Genomic DNA, 22,189 nt, shown 5'->3' with positions numbered 1-22,189 from the left:
TATTTATTCAGCTCTGAGTTCTGGAAACAGGTTCAGTCCACGCGGGCCACAAGTTTCCACATCCAGCTTCACCCAAGACTCCTCGGGGCCCCGGCTCTGCTTGCCACCCTGGGGCTGGAGTGGGAGCTTAAAGCGCTTGCACGTGGTCCCAGGAGGAAGGCGGGGGAGGCCACTAGCCTCCCCTGAGAATGCATCTTCCTCCCCGGTCCTAACCCTAAGGGCTCTGTTCAAAGGAGCTGTTCCGTGGGGGTCGCACACTTGTGCTTGGACCACGGGAGCTGGGGTCCACGGGAGCAATGCAGAGGCCCTGACCACCAGCCTGTCCTGGGACCCCAGGAAGGGCAATCTGCTTCTCCAGGACTCACACCTGTCACTGTAAAGAAGAGGTTGAACTGGATGCCCCCAGAGATTCCCAGCTCTGGAATTCTGGAATTCTAGAATCCTGGCGCTCTGGTTCGCACACGAGGACGGAGGAAAACCATTTGGGGAAGGCAAGGACATTTCCGAGCTTCTCATCTTAAAGAAAACTGCCAAAGGCGATGGGCTTGGGGCCCAGCTCAGTGAGTCCCCCACCAGAGCACATGAGACCTCTGCTGGAGGCCGCGCACAGAAAGGCCCCGGAAGCTCACTAGCGGCTTTGCTCTCGGCGTTGCTGGCAAACATGTCCTGGACACTTACATGCGAGACGGGGTCCAGACGGAGGGGCCAGCAGCCACGAACAGGGAGCAGAATGCCTGTCATATCCCATTTGAGCACCAGGAGACCCCAGTCCCTCACAAGGCGAGGCTGTGACCGGGCTGTGGGGAGAAATGAAGCAGGGTGAGGAGGTTGGGGGCTGTGGGGGACAAGCCCATCTCCCCGAGAAAGGGTCCAGGCAGAGGTGAGTGGAGAATGGGCAGAGCTTCACAGCTGAGGGCAGGAATGCGGAAGGGGGCGGTCCCGGGGGGGGTGCGGTAAGGAGAGGGGCGGCAGCTCAGACAGCAGGCGCAGGCCCGCACGTGGCAGAGGCAGGAAGAGGGAGGGTTCCCAGTACTTTGTCTTGAGCAGCTCAGGGAATGGGGTTGGGATGGAATGCTGGCCTAGATGCCCTGTTCTAGAACAGTCTATGACTCCATGTGTCCGGCTCCTTTTCCCATTAAAAGCCTGCCTTTCGCTCTGTCCAGGCTTAGCAGCCCTCCTCCCAGTTTTTCTGGCTTTCTGCAGGATCCACCCATGAGAAGAAAATTAGGCAAAGTTGGTCTTTGGTGCCTAACCCCCCTACAATCGGCTACTCTTCTTCCTGGGGTTCTGGCACAGGGACTGAGGGGCACGAAGCCAAGGACGGCTTGGATCGGCCTGCTGGTCCTGCTCAGCCCTGCTTGTCCTGCCTCCTGAACCCACCTCTCTCCCTGTCTTAGTGACTGAGGCCTCTGCTTCCAGCCCGTCTTGGGCTGCTCAGCATCTTCCTAGAAGCGGTGTGGCAGTGTCTGGAAGCGTGCCCACGTGGACTGGCCCTGATGGACAGAAACAGGAGAGGTGAGGCACCCTGAGAGCACAGACAAGCACGGCCGCAGCTCCAGAACAGCCCGCGCTCCGGCAGAGGCCACCGTCTGCCCACGAGCCATCCCTGATGGCTGACACCATTGCTGACGGCGGCTGACCGTGGCCTCGACACACTTCAAGGGCGGCTCCTGGCTTACCTGCTGCCCCTGGTCCCCTGGACTGGGGATTCAGCATCTGCATGGTGATCCTTAGCAGGATGCTAGAGCGCTTCATTAAACGATGGATCCGGAGTTTTTTCTTAAAGAACACGCAGCTTTTATGAGGCCGGTGTTGCCAGGTAGCAAGCAGCACCGGGTAAAGACATCACAACAAAAGACAACAGAGCAACGTCTCTCAGGAATAGGGAGGCACCAGGTCTCAGCAAACACCCCCACACTGACTCCAGCAGCCTACCACAAGAATCCTACAGCATGGCCAAGCCGGATTTATCCCAAGGGTGCAACATGGGTTTAACATCCAAAAATCAAATAAAGTAATATTTCATATCAATAGAATAAAGACAAATATCACACGATCATCTCAAGACATACAGAAAAAGCATCTGAGAAAATCCCAAATCTTTTCTTGATAGAAACCCTAAGGAACGCGGAACCGGAGGCACCTCAGCCCGCTACAGGGCCTCTGCAGAAAACCCACAGCCGTCAGACTTGACGGGAGAGGTGCGTGTGTCGCCGGGGGCATACAGCGGACGACCTTCGGCCGCTCCCCATGACTGATCGTACGACCCGCCCCCGCCCTGCCCCACCGCATCGCACTCAGAGGTGCACACACATAAGGAAGAATGGAAGCATGCTCCTACCGAGCCTGGTACACGGAGCTTTATAGCCCGTGACAGCCAAAGGTGCAAACAGCCCTAAAGCCCACTGACAGACAAACAGATAAAATGTGGTCCAACCATGCAATGGAACAGAAGAGTGTGCACCCATAGAAAGGGATGAATCCTGAGCCCTGCTGCCCCATACTTGCGAGAACATTACCCTGAAAGGAGCCAGACACCAAGGCCACCAAGGCCACGCACTGACTCCATGCACGCAGACGCCCAGCAGGGGAACACTACAGACACCAGAAGAATGTGGCAGGTTGCCCGGGGCCGAGGGGGCAGAGGTGAGGGGGTGACGGCTGCAGGATTCGGTTTCTCGTTGAGGAGACAAAGACGCTCCGAGCTCGCGGCAGCCACACAGATCTGCAAACACACAAGCAACCACGGAGCTGTGCACTTCAAGTGGGTGAGCCGTGTGGACGTGAGTTAGATCCCAATAGAGCTATTTCTTAACGTAAAACGCAAATTTTCACATGTTAGAATGCACCCAAGCCAGCCCCCGGGGTGACACACCCATTTCCCAGGGCTGCCGTGACAGGTACAACAGTGGGGGGCCGGAAACGCCACCCCAGTCCAAAGCCGAGAATCTGAGATCAGGCGTCAGCAGGGCTGAGCCCCTCGAGGCTCTGGCAGAGGTCCTTCCTTGCCCCCCCAGCCTCTGGTGGTTGCTTCCAACTTTGGTGTCCCTCCACTCGTAAACATGTCTCCCCAACCTCTGCCTCCATCGTGACCTGGTGTCACCTGTGTGCCCAGGTCCCTCCTCTTCCAAGGATGTCAGTCCTTGGACTTAGGACCTCGTCTAGTAAGAGCCTGATGACACCTGCAAAGGTTCTGTTTCCAAATAAGGTCAATACACAAGCACGGGGGTTAAATTCAACCCCCAGCAGGCTGCAAGAATTTGCCTTTACAACACATTTCATTGAATTCGACTTCTTTGGCTGGGGAAGCAGGGGTGGGAATTGGCGGCTTGTGTCACCTGGAAGGGTCCTGCTGACCTACTGGCTTATGTTCCTGAGTGTTTCCGGTATTATTGGCTTTGTTTTCATTGATTTACTTTGCGTTTAATTTTTCAGGGTTTGGGGGTTTTTTGCTTTAGGTTTTTATTCTATAAACACAGAGCATTAGACAAGCACTGTGTTTATGAACTACTAAAAGAGACATTTCCTTCCTTTGTCATCATGGCTTCAACCTGGGAATTCGCCCTAGGCAGGATGGCTGAAGCAGTAAGTACCACCCCAATGTGGACGGTGGTCCCCAGGCCCATGGCCAGAGCATGGACATCGCTTCCCAGGCCCACCCTGCACTTGCACAATCAGAATGAACAGGAGCACCCCCCAGGCCAGCCAACCCCAAACGCTGCACAGCCTCTGAGCTCCTCCACTCTAGGAGGGTCTTCATGCAGAGCGGGCTCCTCCCCACCTCGGGCCCCCCCATTTCGTTACCTTCATTCACTTGCACATCTGCTCCCCTTGAGGATGGGATGCTGCCTAATTCATTCTCACATTTACTGCCCAGAATAACCGCCTAAACCCCCTGACGAACAGCTCACAAGGGGCTCTCCTCCACCGCAGACATGCAGACCCCCCCATCCCATGCTCGTTCAGCTCCCACCCCTCCCTGTGTCCATGTGGCCCGTTCAGGACCTTGGGCTGCCCTCAGATTCAAAACAAGCCATGCTGGACCTGGTGAACTCCACGCCTGCTCTTGGGCCCAAGGGCTCCCTGAGGGGATCCAGAATGCTCCCCCCACACACACTGTGTCACAGGGCACTGCGACCTGGCCACTGGGTCAGGCCCTGCGAGCCACCTGGAACCATGTGCTCCCAAAAGGCCAAACCCAAACCTCGCCCCCTGAGCCTGTGCCTCCCCTCTCACGCAGGGACACAGTGGGCAGGAGGGAAAGGGGACTTCTGGGTTCCCGCGTCAGCCCCCGCTCGCCTCGGGCAAAGGAATACAGGGCCTGTACCAGCTAGAAGGTTGAGAGGTCATTAGCATTTGTCAGTAAAAAGCAATAGGAATTTCTAAGCAGCGGCATCTGGAAGAGCAAAAGAGATCACACTTCAATCACCAGGAAAACCTCTGCTCATTACGCACAATCATTTTTAGTTATTAATAGACACCCGCTAGACACTGACATTTTGCAGGTTTTCTCCACGATGCGCCAGGGACACTTCTGGCATTCGGTTTATCATTTTCATCAGTGTCTTCCATGGATTGACCGCCCGACCCCAAAATCTCACACTGTCACTCATCATAAGTGAATTTATCAACATGTACGTAATCAGAATACACATGAGGGTTTTAACTGTTTGCATACGAAATTACTTCATTCTTCACGCTTCAAAAAAATTCAATTTTGCATAATAAATGATGATAAGGTCCAGTTGACAATTACATGTAGGTGGGAATTGTATGAGGAGATGCCTGGAATTTCGATGGGCTGGGAGTGTATCTGGAGGTTGCTGAAGCAATCAGCCGCGAGTCTGCTCCCCTGGCGCTGGGGGTTAACGCAGGGCTCTCAGCCCCCACTGGAGGCTGCCTCCCTCACGCTGCAAACTGGCACGTCTCCTGTGTGTACCTCCTCCTGTGACACGGCCTCCACCTGGCTTAGATGCACGGTCCGGCGGATATGAAAATTAATTAGGCTATTATTGTAATGCAGAAGAAGAGCAGCTTGTCTCGAAAAAATCTTACAGGGACCCACCCCCCACAAACAAATGTCACCACCAAGCCTTGCCCTGCAAGGAAGACCGCCCCAGGATGTTCGGGGGGACTTAGGGTGTGGGCTCATCACATCAAAGAAGAAATGAGAGCAGAGTGTGTTCCGGGCTTTTCCAAGGACAGCCCGTCTCCTCAACACATGACAAGGCTTCAGACGGAAATGTGATTTTAGGTCTGATTACAACAGTTTAGGACAGCACTGTAATTTGGCTCATTAATGAGATGCGTCCCTCCTGTTCTAACCTAGATATTGCATCCGAGGGAGGACCACAAAAATCACTGTCCCCATGCTGCTGTGTACCTCCTCCCTGACATCGTGGCGACACACTTGCACACACACACGGAGGGTCAGTGGCAGCCGCCACCAGCGGCTCTGAGGGTGACCACAGCCCTGCAGCCCCGGAGCCCCCCAGCCCCGCATCCCCCAGCCCCGCAGCTGCGAGACTCCCCCAGGCCCCCCAGGCCCATAGCCACGCTGCCCCCCGGCCCCCAGCCCCCCGGGCCCCACTGGGGTGCCTGCATTACAGCCACTCCCCCCACCCCGGGGCAGCCGCGTCCCTGCTGCTGCTGCAAAGCTCAATGATCAAAGGGCTTTAGGAAAACGGTCTCCACTCATGGTTAAAACACGAATCCATATACTTCTACGTAATCCCAAACACCCTTTCCCATGGAATGTCTGCAAAGTTGACAGGTACGTTCTCACTTTAAAAAGTTCCTGTATTTTTTCCAGAGATGTGTCTGCGTGTCACAGCCCCTGGAGACGTGAGGCTTCGTCGGACTCACTGGGCTGCTGTGCGGGCGCAGGGCCCTCCAACCCACCCGGCGCGCCTCCGTGTTGGGCTCGGGTGCTGCCTGCCGGGCGTCCGAGTTGGAGGCCCCATCTCACTGTCCACCCACAAGCCTGTGTCCAGTGCCGGCCGCTGTCCCCACCCACGGATGGAGGCGAGGGGTCGAGGATCCTGAGAGAGGAGCCCCAGCGCGCCCGGCCCCCGATGGGTGGCAATGCGAGAGTCTGCCCGGGTCACTGTGTCGCCCTCCCCTGCCTCCACCGCCGGGTACTCGAAAGAGTCCTGCCGACGGCCTGCCTGCGGAGGCTTTCGGCGACCTTGGGCTAAAGGCAGGAAATCTGGCTCATCCCCTGCATTTCCACAGCGTGTGCAGAAATAAATGTCACCAGATTCGCCCGATCCAAAGATCTGCCAGGAGAATGGGGAGGAAGCTCCTGCCTTCAGAGTCTGGCCCTAGCTGGATAAAAAAGAAAATGCTGCATTGAACCCTACGGAACGAGACGGAATTCGGTGGAACTGGGTTGCTGGTTCTAGGAATACATGTGGCAGAAAGAGGGGGTGCACCTACACACACCAAGTGTCTCAAGCACTGCGGTCTGACTCAGTCGCCACGGCCATGTCCCCAGGGATGGATCTCCGAGGGGCTCACCTGCACCAGCTCTCCTACTCCATCCCGCTCACCAGGGTGGGCGAACCCGCCACGGAGTCCCAGGAACATGTCACTTCTTGCTTATGTGGACATGCCACATCCGGAAATGCGAGACTCCACAGAGACGCCCTCCCTGTGGCGCCCTCTCGGTGACGCCCTCCCGGTGACACCCCCACTGTGACGCCTTCCTTGTGACGCCTTCCTTGTGACACCCTCCCTGTGACGCTCTGCATGACACCTTCCCTGTGACACCCCCACTGTGACGCCTTCCTTGTGACGCCTTCCCTGTGACACCCTCCCTGTGACCCCTCCCGGTGACGCCCTCCCGGTGACGCCCTCCCTGTGACCCCTCCCTGTGACGCTCTCCATGACACCTTCCCTCTGACACCCCCACTGTGACGCCTTCCTTGTGACGCCCTCCCTGTGACGCCCTCCCGGTGACGCCCTCCCGGTGACATCCTCCCGGTGACGCCCTCCCTGTGACGCCTTCCTTGTGACGCCCTCCCTGTGACGCCCTCTCTGTGACGCCCTCCCTGTGACGCCCTCCCGGTGACATCCTCCCGGTGACACCCTCCCGGTGACGCCCTCCCGGTGACGCCCTCTCTGTGACGCCCTCCCTGTGACGCCCTCCTGGTGACATCCTCCCAGTGACGCCCTCTCGGTGACGCCCTCCCGGTGACGCCCTGCCTGTGACGCCCTTCTCGTGACACCTGTGTCCCCATTGTGAAACCCCTACTGTGACACCCTCCCCTGTGACGCCCCCCTGTGAAGTCCTGCTCCAGTGACACCCTCACTGTGATGGCCCCCCCAGAAGGCCCCCACACACGTCTGGTCTAAAGCGGTGTCTCTGATGAAGATAAAGCCGCCATCCAGCTCCCCTAAGTGTTGGTCTGCAGGCCACCGAGGACCCCACAGCCTCCAAACCCAAACACTCAGGGTTGCCTGGAGTGAATTTGGGGAAACAGGGTGAATCGGGCATAGGTGTTCAATTCCACTCCAAAAACACCACTAAAGCACCACGAGGGCTCCTGTAAGCGTTCAATCACAGGAGAGGAGAGCAGAACGGACACACGAGGTGGTTATAATGCGGCATATGCTGGGGGCAGTGGGGTGTTGTGGGGTGCAGTGCTTAGAGTGGGTGCAGTGGGTGCAGTAGGGTGTAATTGGGTGCGCTGGTGTGTAGTTGGGTACCATGGAGTATAGTGGGAATAAGAGGGTGCAGCGGGGCACAACGGGGTGCAGTGGGGCATAATTGGGTATACTGGTATTTGGTGGGGTATAATGGAGTACAGGGGTATAATTGGGTGCATTGAGGTGTAATGGTGTACAGTGGGGTATAATGGGCTGTGCTGGTGTGTAGTGGGGTATAATGGAGTGCAATGGGTATTACGGGGTGCAGTGGGGTATAATGAGGTGCAGTGGGGTTTAATGGGGTGTGCTGGTATATAGTGGGGTATAATGGGTTAGTAGAGTGCAGTGGGGGTATAATAGGGTGCACTGGGGTATAACGGGGTACAGTGAGGTGTAATGAGTATGCTGGTGTATAGTGGGGTGTTACAGGGTACAGTGGGGTATAATGGGGTTCAGTGGGGTGTAATGAGGTATAGTAGGTACAGTGTGGGATGCAGTCACTGGCAGTCTCGGGACTGAAGGCTGGGGTGTGGTAAGAGGGTGGAAACCCGGCTGGATTCCCCATGGAGCCAACTCTGAGGTGGAGATGAGTTGGCAGGGCATTTACGGGGTGACCGTGGGATCAGTAACTCAGGAAAGGCGAGGGAGGGGCTGGCTGCAGTGCAGTCGCCAGAGCCCCTGCCAGCCAAGCAGAGAGGTGAGAGGCCCAGAAGAGCCTGGAGAGCTGACCCAGTTGGGACAAGGGCCCGGGGACTGAGGGCTATGGCCCCGAGGGCGGCTCTCCCAGCTGAGACCATCCAGACGAGGCTGAGACGGGGCATGTAGCGGCATCCACCACAGACCCCTGCACAGCCGAGACACCCCCCCCTCCTGCCTAGCCGGAGACAGGCTCACCCTTGGGAGGGCTCCAGGGGGTCTCCAGGCTTGGAAGCACCAGGAACAGCCGAGGGCAGGGGCGGCTTTGCTAAAAGGGGGCCATCCACAAAAGCTTGCACACTGAATTATGAACCCCTTGCCCTTCAGCTTACACATCAGAAAAGATTGGTGGGCTCCTCTGCAAAACACTGGCCTTCACAGGGGAAAGAGCTACAGACATGGAGATCCCACAGTGGGGTGGCGGGTGTCCCGCCCACCCCCACCCTGGGCCAGCAAGCTTTGGAGAGCCTGACCCTTAAAATTCACGCACATCCAAAGATGCCCAAGCTTTGGGGGGGTTGTCTATTTATTTAAGGAAAACATCATCAAAAATATAATTAGGATATTCAGAGGAACAAGAAAAATATTGCAGCCATGGAACAGAAGCAAGATGCTATTTAAAATAAAAAAAAAGAATATTCAAAGAATAAGAAGGAATTCCTGTGACAACAGAAGCAAAATTTTTAATAGAATGGAAGAAAAAGCTGAGCAAATCTCCCCAGAAGTGAAACTAAGAATTTAAACAGGACAAAACAGTAAGAAAAGTGGATTCAGCCTAGGGGGTCTTACAACACGAAGTCGGAGCTCCAGAACAGAGAACAGAGGGGTGGGCAGGAGGCTGTCCCGCACACGATGCCCCAGGGGAGAGCGTGAGTGGGTCCATCGGTGCCGGTGAGCGCGCGTCACCACAAAATCTCGAACCACCGACAAGCAAAGCCCCCAGAAGCTGTCAGGGAGGAAGGCAGGGAAGCAGGACAGACTTGGACACCTCCATGTAATCCAGGAAGCTCGGAGCATGCAGGGAATGGCCTTTGGGACGCCAAGGGAAAATCTCGTCCAACCTAAAACTAGATCCTTGGGCAAATAACAGTCAAGGATGACGACAGAATACAGATATTTTTAGACGAGCAAGTGCTCAAAATATTCATCTCCCACACAGCCTCTCTCAGGAAACATTGAATGTGCTACATCAGAATGAGGGACCAAGCAGAAGTGGAAGGTGTAAATGTGGGGAGCAGGGTGAGGCTTGGGAAGGAAGCCCCAGAGGGGCCTCTCAAGGTCAGAGGAGGACGCAAAACGCCCAGGACTCGTCAGCTGTGAAACTGAGGTGCCAGGATGTATCAGGAGCAGTTGCTGCTGGGGAGCTAGGGTCCCAACAGTGCCAGGCACATAAAAAACCAAGTTTTCTTTTAAAAGAGAGAGCACTCATCCATTCCGTGAAAAAACAAAATTTAATGCAAGAAATGAAACAATCACAGTATATTAAGTGGCCTCAGTTCTGAATGATATTTACAATGTAATGCTGTAAGCATTAAAAATTACATTATAAGCTCCTCGGGAGTACAAGAGAGAGGTGAGAGCGAACGCTTCATAATAAAAGCCGATCAGGAGAGAAGGTCTCAAACAGGAAAACCGAGAACAGCAACATAAGCTTGTTATTTACAAATACAGACATAAATAGCAGGAGAAAGGAAAGTTGCCTGCTTCCTCCTAAACTGAGTTTATTTTGTAAAACCACGTCTCTGCATTATTTTGATTAAAAAGTAAGTGGTTATAGGTCAAGAACAACCTGGAGAGATTTTCGGGCTGCAGGTGTTGGGGGCAGGGGAGGGGTGCCTTCTGGGGAGCAGGTGTTGGGGGGGCCGAGGTCATCCGTCATCGAGGCATGGGAGCTCCTGGGGCCACTGCTGCCACACACCCTCCCATCAAGGAGCCTGGTGACCCAATGGGCACTTGAATGGGGGTCACCCCATCATCGAGTCCCAAAGGGAGGTGTGGAAAGTGGGAGTTGATGTCATTTCTGTGTCTCTGCCCCCAAACTTGTATGACCCAGGTTTAGTGACTTCAAGGAGACATAAATGGGAAGATTTTTCAGATCTGATTTTCTTTGCTGACGTGGCTAGCTGCTGAGGACTGGATCAGGCCGGCATGCTTGCTACGCGCACGGGAGCAGCCCGTCACCGTCCCAGGGTTCGCAAATGCATGCTCAGCAGCGTGGGGGAGGGATGGGCATGGCTGTGCTCCGGGACGGGGGGGGGCTGGATTTGGTCTGCAGGCTGCAGCACACAAACCCTCAGACTCAGGGCTTCAAGACAGTCAAAATGGTCCAAGGACATCTCCACACAAGAGTTGAGTAGATGGACTCACAACACACCACATGTTTGCATCACAGTTATTGGATTATTTATTTCTCTATTCTGCTGTTTGTTAACACTCACCTGACTTGCAATAGGATTCGAAACGACTTACCTTTCCTAGGACATACTCCAACGGGGTATAACTGATATGTAATAAAATGTACATGATTTAAGTGCACGGCTCTTCACAAAGGCACAGCCCACGAAATTGTGATGCCGATAAACACGTGGTGCTTTCCCAGCCCTCCCCGGGACTCCCGCCCCCGCCCGTGGCCCGAAGGTAAGCCCCTGTTATGACGACCACCACTCGTGGACTCGTGAACTCGAGACTGCATGTGGACGGAGCCCTGCGTGACCCTCCCCGTGTGTGTCCTGTATTTTCCGCCCGGGCCAAGGTATTTGAGTCCATCCGTGCTCGCGGTGCTGCGCTGGCCCGGGGCTCCCGTGTATGGATAAACCATTTGTTTTACTCCATTCGTCCTCTCTCGGGCACTAGGTTGTAGCCAGTTTGGGGCTGTTATCAGTAAAGCTGTTTCAGACACTCTTGTGCATGTTTTTGTGAATGTATGATTTTATTTCTCTCGGTGAAGGAGGAGGGCTGGACGTGTAGCGTCGGTTTATCATCTAACTTGCTAAGAAGCCGCCAGGGCATTTTCCACGGCGGCCGGCCCATTTCACACTCCCACCAGCCACGAGAGAGTTCCAGCAGCTCTGCGCCCGGCCGACACCGGCTGTCCGTTTGTCTAATTACAGCCGTTAGGCGAGCACAAGCCTGCAGATGACTTTTGATCTCTCTGGGCTGCATCAAGGCCATACAAAAGTTGAATGTTCCCACAGGGACCAGAAACAGAATGTTCTAAGCCCAAACAGAAACACCTGACTTAAAGTCAGGGAAAATACACCCACGACGTGATGGTCAGCCAGGTCCACGAATGCGGGCACCGCGGCTTCCTCTCACCCCCGATGCCCCCACGCTGTCGGGGAACTGGCTCTGGGGGGCAGGGTGCAGCCGCACACACCGGGCAAACACGTCCCCCGGCTGCGTCCTGGTGAAGGGGACTGCTGCCCTCAAATGCTCTGCGTGCCCATCCCAGACCCACCCCGAGCCCCACACTGACGGCTTGACGTTTTCCAAACACGCATTCTGCCAACAAATACGTGGGACCCGTTGCTCAGCTCTGGCCCAGCACAGCAGGCGACCCTAAAACCCACGCTCCCAAGACTGGTTCCCCCAGGCCCCAGAGGAAGTCCCACACGGCCTGCCCCATGGCCTCACAGGCAAGGCGGGTCGCGGGTGTGGGAGGAGCGCTTAGGTCAGGGCGCAGATTCTCTGAGATCGCTGGAATGCTGAGTTACGGACAACTTAGTGCAGAATCAGCAACAGTGAGGCACGGCAGCCCAAGACCATGGCAGTATCAGCCCGTCTTCCCCTCAAACGTGTCCGTGGGCAGGTGCAGCCCCTCGGGTGAGACGGGCGGCCCTCACGCTGCAAACCAGACGGCCGTCGGAGCTGCGTCTTCACGACATTACCTAAGAACAGCTAATTGTGCAGTGTTTAAAAATAAACACTAAACTTAGTTCAATAATTTTTATTTAAATTTTTATATTTATTAATTCTAGTTTGCATTGATCCTTTTAATGTTAACAGAGAATTTTAATAATCTAGAAGGAAAAACTTCTTGACGTAAATATCTTCGCATTTTAATTTTTACAGGTACTTTAATTTACATTTTTAATTCAAATTTGGTACACCGAACTATAATTACAACTTACATTTTATCCTTTCGGTCATTACTGTCAATAGAGTAAGATAGGTGAAAATTTTTTATTATAATATGATAATTAGTTTGCTGAAATAAAGGGAAGAAAAGAGAACTCTGTGGAATAAATACATAACAAGTTATAAATTATATTTGCCTCTAAATCTCCCTGGGATGGGTAGCACCAGCCCATCGACAGAGCGTCCAGACGTGCAGAATAATAACCTGATTCATCTCGGCTGATTTGTAAACTCCCAGTTACAGGAAAGCTCAGCTGTTCATGCATTCCTCCAAATCCCACGTGCTGAGGGCGTGCTCGGCCGGGCGCAGGGTGGAGGGCGTGCTGGGTGCACGGGCACCTCGCTGCGCTCACGCTCAAGGGCTGTCTCACGCTCTGGACGAGCCTGAGGCACAGCTGGGCCGTGGGCTACACGTCTCCTTGGGAGCCCGAAGGCCAGGGTGAGCACCTTGGCCGGGGCCACCCTCTGTGAGTGCCCCCCCACCCAGCTCAGAGTGACAACAGCCAAGAAAAGCCGACACCGGGGTCCCCACGCCGTGCTGCGGAAATTTTCCCTGAGGCCGACAGCACCCGGGCTCTTGGGAGCCATGGCTCCTGGCGTCAGTCCTCTGGGAGCCTCGGGGACTCTCCTGGTGAGGCCGCCAACCCTGCCCTCCGTGCGTCAGGAGCCCCCTGCAGCCTGAGCCGCTGTGGAAACAGCCCCAAAGCACACAGAGCCCTGCCTCCGGGAGGAGGAGGAGGGACGGAGGAAGGAGGAGGCGGCCGCCGGCCAGGTAAGGCAGCGCGGGAGGGCCGTCCCGCCAGACACGGCACAGTGTCCCAACGCCTGCGAACGCCGGGAGACAAACACACATGGATAAATGCGCAGCTACGAGAGGGAATTTTCGGTGGATCCTTTGAAGTTCAGCCAGAGCACAACCTCTGTGCGCATCCAGGCTGCCCTTCACCACGCTGGGGGCCCGTGGACACCAGCCAGGGCTGCACAGCGGGAGCCATGGGGCGGCCGGCACCCCGAAACGTGCTCGACGAAGTGGGGGGCCCTGTGGGAATTCCTCCCTCCCCGGGAGTCGGTGGAGAAGTCAAGTGAATCAGTCATGCAGTTTAACCCAGTTAGCTATAAGAGCAGAGGAGGAACCGGCCACGGGGTGGGTGTTTGTCAACGGACAGGGTGTTGGGCTCCCCGGAACCTGGGGCAGCTTTGCTCTGAGGCCGAGGCCCCGGGTCTTGTCCTCCGCAGCCCACCCGTCCTTGGCCGCCGTCACCTGAGCAGCAGCGCCCTCTTGACAGCAACGGACAGACGGATCTTCAGGTTTCTCTCACGAACTGTGAGCACTTGGAGCAAAGGTCATTTGGGGCACTTTGCAGATACACGCTGATAACCATGTGCTAACTAAGCCTTATTAAAATTAAACACTGTGTGTCTAGATACATATAGATACATAGCCATAGGGGCTTAGAAAGACAGAGACGCAAGCCGTCGTGTTGTAATCACACAGTGTGGCTCCAGCAGGGCCGCAGGGCGCCACGGTCAGGGCGTGACCACGTCTCCACGGCTGCTTAGCACTTTCCTTACAGAGACGCCTTTGGCCGCCAGGATGGCACAGGCTGGCCTTCAGTCAGAGCTGGGCGCAGGGGCAGAGCCTGAGACCTCAGCGGTGGCTGGCTGCCCTGGGCACCATGTTCTCGGTCCCCTCGGCTTACGGCTGACTCACATGGCAGCCCCAGGGAATTATAATGATGTGCCTGGACTGGACCAGATGGCCTTTGCTTTACCTCTGAGAAAAGTTTGCTCACCAAATCAGTAATAGGTAACATCTGCAGAGGTTAATTTTTGCCTTATTTAATAAAAAAAAATTTAAATACCTTAAGAAATTGAAGTAATGGACAGGACAGCCTCAGAGCCCCAGAATGGGTCCTCATAGCACGTTTGTCTAGTGTCCCGTCACCTGCAGAGTGGTGAAGCGACGCAGTGAAGAGCACAGATAGAAACCGGGAGCGTTAACGCGGGAGCAGGGAGAAGGCAAGTATTCACAAGGCCCGAGGGGGGCAGGGAAACCGAGAGAAGCCATCTCGATTCCTCACAAAGCACAGCTCTGAGCTCAGAGGCAGTGAGAGAAAGCCCCCCGGGTCCACACAGCTGTCTACACGGACAGCGGCTCTCCCACCTCCCCTTTGCCCGCGGTGGCTTCCGAATCCCGTCCGTGTCACAAGTTAGAGATCGCTTCAGCCCAAGACCCAGCAGAGCAGCTGGGACACAGCAGGTGCTCAGTAGATGCTTGAGGAGCCGATGAACACACACAGAGGAAACACGCCAGCGAGACAGGCCTCGGGAGACGCCAGCCCCAGCACCAGGGCTCAAGGCCGTCAGGATGTCGTCCTCTGTGGGCCCCAGCCGCTGAGAAGCCACAGGCTCCTCTCCGTCAGCCTGAGGGCAAGTCCCCAGTCCCATGTGCTCCCAGCCCTGACCTAGGCCCACGGAAAACGCCGAGGCCGGCTGTGAAGCCAAACCACCACCTGGAACCCCCCCAGATGTCACCACCACTAAAGGCAGAAAAGCAAAGTCTGAGGGACTGTTCTGGAAGGAAGGAACCCAAAGAGACATGAGCAGAAACGTGGTTCATTGGATCTTTGATTTTAAACATTTAAATAATTTAAAATATTTAAAATATCCTAAAAAAATAAAATATCTTAAATTATTTAAAATAATTCCTACAAAGGAGATTATTGAGATAATGGCCAAACTTTGAAAACCACTGTATAGCAAATAAAAGTACAATTTTACATTTCCTGCACGTGATATTTTCATTGTGGTTATGCAGACGTTTGTCTTCATTCTCAGGACACACGCTATTGCAAGCATCATAACAACCTCTCAAACAGCTTAGCCAGTAAAAAACACACACATATGAGCACGTGTGTGCGCGCACACGCACACACACACACACTGGATTTAATCATCACGTAAAACAATCTCAAATCAGAAATTTTTTAAAAAACCACAGTTTATAAGAACAAGTCTAAAATAAAATAATTTGAAAAACTGAAAGTAAGGAGGCTCAGAAGATAAATCAGGAAAATATTGAGTATGTGCCAACCGCGGGGGGCAAGAACTCACTGGAGAAGGCGGACCGCCCAGCAGCCCTGGAAAGTGAAAGCCGGGGGCACTGGGGGGGACCCCTTGCCCACAGGCGTCAGGGAGCGAGCTCTGCGGGCAGGAGGCAGGCAGGCAGAGTCAGGGCCGGCGTGGCGGGTGGCGTGGGCCGCACAGGACAGCCCCCTCTCAGAACAACCAGCACACGAGCACCGGGAAACGGAGGCAGAGGAACACCGGCAAGGATGGCGTCCGCGCAGACACCCCAGCTTTGCGTGGCGGCCGGGGTTTGCAACCGCACTCTGGAGCCCATCCACGCCGGGCACCGTCCATGCCGTGCAGGGGACCACAGGCCGGTGGCGGGAGCGCACACTCCTCCTGGCCCACTGCTCTCCTGACTTCACCCTGCACTTCCCACACTCACCAGACCGGCTCCGGGGTGTCCCCCGAGACAGCGGCCGGAGCCCGAGTTCCCATGGCCACGGCACCAGCAGAGCCGTCTGAGCTTCTGTCCATCCATCTGTCCGTCTGTGGGCCTTGGGGTTCCAGCTCATCTGACCACTCCTCTGTCTGCAGCCGGCACTCCCCCTCATGGGATACTCAGTGTCCCCATTTGCGTTCTTTTTTTTTATATTTAGTTGGCCATTCTTTTAATTAGCCTTTCCCCGTAAAGTGGCCGGTGTGGTTTCCGTCTGTGCTGGACCCTGGACCTGCCCCTGACGGCCACGTCTAGCATACGCCTCTCAGTGGAATTCCCAGAGAGAAGGCACCACACTCCCAGCACCTACTTTCCCTCAACTCTCTGAAACCCCACGTGGAAAGATGTTTTAACCCTTATGGGGCTGGGCCTCCTTCCCGGGCCCAGGCCTGGGGTCCAACAGCCCGCTCCTTTTGTCGGCAGGTGTTGGGACCTCACTTCCAGAGTGGAGTCTGTGCTCTGTGGGGCCAGGAGCAGCAAGGTGAGGGGCTGATTCCCCAGGTAGCAGAAGCATAACCACTGGTATGAACTCTACTTTGTCCCACGCCCCGCCCTGTGACCAGGCTCCAGACGCCCACTCCGCGTGCCTGGCAGCTCTGACCCCAGGCCCCTTGAACACCAGCTGCACAACCAGCCCCCACGCAGGCCTGTCCGACGCCTGAGGCCCCAAGTGAGGACGAGCCACAGACAAGAACGGCCTGGAGAGCCGGCCGGGGCCAGGGGGATTTTCACGAAATAAGCACATTTCCTGAACGTGCCGCGGAGGCTCTGAAAGCAAAGAACCAGGTGGTGTGTGCAGCAAGACAGCGCGCCCCCAGAGAGCCGGAGTGCACAGAAGGACCAGAGCCGTGTCGGGGCGTCACTGGCTGCAGTGACCCCAGAAAGAATCCCCTGGCCGCGTGCGAGGGGAGGACGGAGAAGCCGCCACCCAGACTTCTGCTTTCTGAGGATGCCACCGACACGGCTCGTGTGCACACCCGTCACACACTCAGACGGAAGTGAATGTTCCAGGGGATGGACAGAATGTGCCGCCCGAGCGGCAGACGGAAACGCCCAGAGGAAACCACGTGGTGGAGCCGCGGGAAGGACGGGTGCCCAGAGCCAGGGGGTGAGGACGGCGGCGCGGTGCACCTGCCGCCCTTCACTGCCCAGAGTCCCTGCTCCTGCTGACAACACCGCGCCATCAGCTCCCGGCACCCTCTCCACAGGCCCAACTCTGTCCCTTCTGTAACCGCAGACTCGGCTGTCATCCCCATCAGCCACTCCTCACCTGAGGGGACAGCTGTGCACAAACAGCCACTCGCCCCGCCCGCTGACCGTGACCCCGAGGGAGGCCCCCCGCCTGCTGACAAGCACCACATAGACTGGCCCGTCCAGACGGCTCCTTCCTGAGAACTGCAAAAAGCGCCCTTTCCTTCGGGCCCCTGAGCCCCGCAGGCCTCCCCGGAGCTTGGCCAGGGTGGCAGAGGGCCAGTGCGCACAGGGTCCTGGGTCCTGACTCCCACCCTGGCCGGGTCTCCTGCAGGAGGCCCATGAATCTCTGTGCACGCACATGCCTTCTTGTCTTCCAGTGTTGACTGTTTTAGTTCCAGTATAGTTAACAGACAGCGTCACATTAGTTTCAGGTGACACCTGCCTTCTCCTTAGGAAATGCCGACAGGACTGCAGGGTTGGGTCGGCCCTGGATGATGATTGAGGAGAAAGCTGTCCTGCTCACAGACCACCCTGTGGGAGCTGGGCCCTCCCGACAATGCACCCTCGCCCATCGCATCCCTGGCCCGGTTCCCAAATGGAATTCTGCCCCCACACGGAACAAGATCAGGGGAGCGAGGGTACTGGCTTCCGATGTAAGGAAGCTGCCTAGCAGAACACAGGTACGAGGTGGTCTGCAGACAGGGGTCCAGGTGGTCTGGTCATCTGTTCAAGACCCCACAGAAACCACTGCGACTGGCGATGCGAATGGACTCCCGGGGGTGACACCGTGTGGTCCTCCTCTGCCCGACATGGTCCCTCTGAAACAGAAGAGGAGGTCAGACCCAAGCATCTCTAACTCTTCATTATTGTGTTTCCAATCATGGACCAATACTTCTGCAAAATACAATAAGAGGGAATTATTTCTAAATGAGGGTGCACGTCACCGTCCCAGCTGTGCCAGACTGCATAATGGCTTCCAAGCGCCCTTGCGGTCTCCATCCTGTCCTGGGTACAGACAGTCAGGGACGCATGGGGCACACGTATCTCTGGACGACCTATCTGGGGACCTTCAGCCCCTGGCCCGTTAATACAGTCTGTGGACACGAGGTTTCCAGAGCTGACTGGGTTCTGAATGAGACTTTGATTTGAGTCTTGTGAATTTTTGCAAATCTAGTGATCATTTCCATGTGCAAGATTGTGTTAATCTGATTTCAGTTAACATTCGGTTTGACTCAGGGAGAGAAGTCGAAAGTGTCAGGGGTGTGGGTCTGTGTGTGCTCCTCCCACCGCACCCCCAGGCGCAGACGGCCTCTCTGGGGCACGGGGCACCATTCTTCAGTGCAGGTGGTTCCTGGAGGTTCGGGTGAACTCAGAAGACCATGAGCTTGTTTGTGCCTGAGCGAGAGAGCGTCCAAAGCCAGCTGCCGCAGCAGGAACACACCGGGGACTCTGCAGGAGGAAGACGCCGGACGCTTCCCGGGCACAATTCCCCACTGCCTGACCTCCAGTCCATTTCCCCAGGACAGCAGGTCCTCGGGCTTTCCCGTCGTTGTGCCCGCTGGAAAGTGGGGTCCTGTTATGGAAAACCCAGAGCAGCTCTGGCCCTCACCAAACACCCCCTTCTCAGCAGCAGTGCCAGACACCGCTCATGGGGCCACCGCTGGACCTCTGGGCCGAGGCCGAAGACGCACCGTCACGTTGCTGGACATGCTTGCCCCTCGGCACCGCCTCTGCAGGCCGCCTGTGTGGGGCGAGCCGGCAGCATCTGTGAGAGTAGGGCTGGGTCTCCCCGGTTGGGTTCCCTTGTCAAAGCGTAGCAAGTGGAATCTACCAAAGACGGCGAGAAACCCAAGCAGCTCTAGCAAATCAGACCCAGTAAACGGTCCTGGCCCTCCTGGGAGCATGCTGGACACTCTCGTGATGGGACTGCCAGGCGGAGCCTCAAGGGCAGGGCCAGGGCTCTGGCTCCCGCCCGGCCCCCTGCAGCCCTGCTCCATCACAGCGGGAGCCTGATAGGAGCCCCGTGCCCCCTCTCCAGACCAGTTCAAACCACCCTGGGAACGGCATCTGGACAGCTGGAAAAATATTTGTCTTTGTTTGGACGTTTAGTTTCATAAATTCAACCAAAAATGGCCTCCAACGCGACCACCCTACAGCCCGCCTAGCAGTCTCCACCGGAAACCCTCCTTGTCTGGTCTTGGCCTCCTTAGCTCTGCTAAAAATAGGCTCCATGAGACCCGTGAGGCTTCCTCCGTGCTCCCCTCCGCCCGGATGGCCATGTGTGGCTCGGTGGCACTTTCTGGCCCTCCTTCCTTCCAGCAATTACTCCACTACTTAATGGGTCTGACAAGCCAGAAGCTTATGCAGAATTAACAATGCGTTGATAACCACGAGGATCTGGAAAACCAACAGTCTGTGTTTTAGTAACAGAATCACAGCTCCTTGAAGTGCCGCCGGCTTGTTTTTGCAAGGACAGGAGTGCAGGCACGCGCCCCCGGGTTCCCGGCTGGGCTGGAGGGTCACCTCTGCAGGTGCAGAACAGTCGCACTCAGAGGCCTGGGTGAACTGTCCTTGACTTTTGTTTGTGTCATTGTTTTCACAAAAGGAAACTACAGGGCTCAAAGCTTATTTCTTAAAACATCATTTTCCCACTGTCTGTATTAGAGGCTCCAAACTCACACGCCACCACACCCCTAACACATGGCGTCCTGAGCCCAGTGTGGTCGCCCGGGAACCTCAGAACTGCCCCCCACACCCCCACCAGCAGCTTGCACACACACCGCACCCCGCAGCCCTGCACGCCCCCTCCCCCCCACTGAAGCCCTGCCCCTGCCTCGGAGTGGTGCCGACTGTGCAGGAGAGGCAGACAGACAGACAGACGCAGGCGGGAAACAGAGTCGCCCCGCACCCGCCCCCTCGCTGTCCCGGGGTTTGCCTGCTTCCCCCAGAGAACTGTCCGCATTTCACGCCACCCTCAAAGGACAGACGCAGGGAGGCGGAGTCCTCCGGGCTTTGCTCTCTTGCTGCCTTTTAAATTCCAACACAGTCGCTGTTACCAATTATTGCCTCTGGGCAGGATGCTGAACAGAACAGGTGGACACTTTTATTTTCACTAAAATAGAGCTCCCTGCTCAGCGGGGAGCCAGCTTCTCCCTCTGCCTCTGCCCCTCCTCCTGCTTGTGTGTGAGCTCTCTCTCTCTCTCTCTCTCTCTCTCATGAATGAATGACATTTTAAAATAAATAAAATACAATAATGCCCGAGATTCTGGAAACACCACATCCATACGTTCCTGCAAGAGAAAGAAGGGACGGATGGCGCGTCAGACACACACAGGGAGGCCTGGAAGGAGTTTGAGTAGATTATTCCATTAATCCATTCTCTCCATGTCTTTGAGGTTCTTGGGGCTGACGCAGCCACTGCTCAAAAACATTAATATTGGGGCGACAAATGTAATTTTCACCTAAACTGCTTTTTCATCATTCTGGAATAAACACTTGCCTCTCTGAAAGAAAGTTCTTTCTCTCCCCTTCCTTTCTTTTAATAACTGCGGGCCTCTGCCAGGGGTGTGAGGTTGCCTGCTGGCTGAGGCAGGTAATAACAGGTATTTTCAACCACGCTGCCGATGCCCAGCTCAGTGCTTCTCCGGAAAACTGGCTCACTGCTCTCCGTGGCATGAGTGCCAACGCTGGCCCATTCGGCCTCGTCCCTTCGCGAAGGCAGAGCCCCTGTGCTTGTCACTTCCGGCCCTGAGCAGGAGCGGGGACGGTGGGACATCAGCAGGTATCTGTAAAGCCGGGCGGGGCATCCTCCTGCTTCCCGGGTGGGTTCTTCCCATAAGGCTGCCGGTCGGCCCCTCTGACGCGCCTGCGGCCTCCCGCTTGCAGAGGGCCGGAGCGGGAGAGCGCCCGCCGCCGTCTGTGCCAAGGGGGAGGCAGTACGGCCCCCCTCCCAGGCCCCACCTTGGGGAGGGAAGGCCCCACCTGCGGGACGGGGCAGGCGGGCACTCAGCCCCTGAGGTCCGGGTGGTGCGGCATCGTGCGTCTGGCCCTTGGGAACGGGGTGGCCCCAAGACAAGGAACGCGAAGCCCTCTCTCCAGCTGGAGCCCCTGGAGGGCACTGCCGGCAGCACTCTGCAGACCAGAGGCCCGGGTGGTGCTCAGGCAAGCAGTTCTTTGCCTCTGGGGATGCAGGTGGGGTGAAGGGGCCAGGGAGGCAGAGAGAGGGTCCTACGAGGGGCCCAGAGGAAAAGTGCCCAATATTCAGAAAATGCCACTTCTAGTGTTTCTATCCCGTTTTGTCTCTGATCACACACAAACAAGAATGCCCCCAAAGGGTCCCAGAGTTCAGTGAAAATCCTACAAGCTTTTCCAGAACAAATAACAGACACTGACCTCTGGCCCTTCTTTGCATGAGAATTAACATCAGCAGGCCCAGCCGAGCTAGCCGCAACCGGGCTCCTAAATGCCGGCTTCTGATTTAAAACTCTGATTTTTTTTTTTTTCCTTAAGAAGCCAGAAGAAAAGGGGGAACTTGGAGCTCATCTGCATTACAGATCAGGCCTCTCGGAGAAAATCAACCATCCATAATTCATTACGTGTTCCTGCAGGGGCTGCAGAGAGCCGTGATCCTAGCAACAGAGTCCTGGCAACGCGGGCACAGCCAATCGGCGCCAGCCGCCTCCCGCTCTGCCGGCGGGGAGGGGGCCGCCCGGCCCCCACACATCTGCACAGGGCCTTGTTACGAACGAGTCCATGGGTGGGCATGGGGACGGGGACGGGAGGCAGAAGCCATGGGCTCAGGCCCAGCGAGGGGATTCAGGTCTGTGCAACAGGAGATACAATCTGGGGAGGGCCCCAGTTTTCTAAGGAGCCGCGGAGCCGTGACTCTGGTCCGGCGGCCAAAGCACCGGGCCACCTCTCGCCTGCCTCTCGGTTTTTACAGCC

The 22,189-nt window shown here is 56.1% G+C and overlaps 1 long non-coding RNA gene across 1 annotated transcript; it reads right to left on the bottom strand.

Moving 5' to 3' along the window:
* On the bottom strand, positions 1 to 6,681 carry LOC113911744. The gene is made up of 3 exons (XR_003516584.2): positions 6,520 to 6,681; positions 1,381 to 1,493; positions 1 to 797 (listed from the first exon to the last, which is right to left on the bottom strand). It is a non-coding gene; the product is annotated as an uncharacterized LOC113911744 (long non-coding RNA).
* Positions 6,682 to 22,189: the final 15,508 nt, after the last annotated feature.

This window comes from Zalophus californianus, chromosome 12, assembly GCF_009762305.2.
Source record: "Zalophus californianus isolate mZalCal1 chromosome 12, mZalCal1.pri.v2, whole genome shotgun sequence".
NCBI lineage: Eukaryota > Metazoa > Chordata > Mammalia > Carnivora > Otariidae > Zalophus > Zalophus californianus.
This window is presented reverse-complemented; position numbering and strand designations above follow the sequence as displayed.